This window comes from Triticum dicoccoides, chromosome 2A (genome assembly GCF_002162155.2).
Source record: "Triticum dicoccoides isolate Atlit2015 ecotype Zavitan chromosome 2A, WEW_v2.0, whole genome shotgun sequence".
Classification (NCBI taxonomy): domain Eukaryota; kingdom Viridiplantae; phylum Streptophyta; class Magnoliopsida; order Poales; family Poaceae; genus Triticum; species Triticum dicoccoides.
Genome location: NC_041382.1, coordinates 118508757 through 118510025, shown reverse-complemented (window position 1 = coordinate 118510025; position 1269 = coordinate 118508757).

Sequence of the window (1269 nt, the reverse complement as noted above, 5' to 3'; positions counted from 1 at the left end):
CCCTGACAGAAAACCAGCAGAAGCAGGGGAGGAGACCAGTCGCTCCAGCCGTCGTCGGCGAGCAGCAGCAGCCACAAGGTCCCCTCGCGCCTCCTCCCGAGCTCACCAGCGCGCCGCCGCCTCCTCATGCCTGGGATCCTCCTCCCAGCCGCCTCCGCCCGAGGGTCTCATCGACCCCGCCCCCAGCCATCGCCGGCGAGCAGCAGCCACGAGGATCCCTCGCGCCTCCTCCCGAGCTCCCCAGCTCGCTCACCAGCGCGGCGTCGTCTCCTCGTGCCCAGGCTCCTCCTCCCAGCCTTCTCCGCCCGGGGGTCTTGTCGACCCCACCCCATGCAGCTCACCGGAGCAGCCATCGCTGGCGACTAGGTCCCCTAGCCACCTCCCTGTTTCCTCCCTCTCTGCCGTATGAACAGAGGACCAGCACCATCCCTCCCGCCCTCCGCCGCACGAGTCGCCATATAGATCCATCGGTTCCTGCACCCTTCGTCGCTCCCTGTCGCCGGAGTTGCGCCAAGTCCGGCTGCCTCCCATGCGTCGGCTGCAAGCAGGCACGGCGAGCGGGACGCCGGGGCGGGGCGGAGGTTACAGGAGGCAGAGGAGCTCGGGCTCGAGGGGCTCCTCCCCTCGATTTAGATCGGCGCCGCCGCGTGTGGAGACGATGAATAGTAGCGCCGGTGAAAAAGGGGGCTTTCTGCAAAAAAAAACATGCCACGTCGGCACCCGACAGGTGGGCCCCGCCGGTCAGATACACTGTCAATACGCGTTTATACGCGATTTAGACCTTTTTGTAACGGATAGCCCCATACTTGGTACTGACATGTAAAAATTACCAAACTTGGTACCAATCTGCTTCCAATGCCCCAATTGTGGTACTTCTGTGCAATTTACTCTGGCTGGGGCGTCCACGCGACGAGGCCGGTTGCCGGCTCGTCACGCTCGTGATAGAACGGCGGCAGGGTGAAACCACGGCCCGCACGGCGCAACGGATGCACTCCCCGTGTTGGGAGCGTCCATACTACCCACTCAAACTTTCAACCCTAAACTCGATGCTGGTCTAAATTGTGATTTTTTTCAAAACTGTGATGATTTTTATAGCAAATTCGGAATCTATACGTTCTCACGCATTAAAATTAAAAGTAGCACCCCATCGGCCTCTAGTTGGCCGAAGAGGGGCTCTTCGGCCTGCGGTTGACCGAAGTGGGCTCTTCAGCCTCCAGTTGGCCGAAGAGTGCCCCAACTGGGTTGAAAAGGACTCTTTGGTCTACCGTA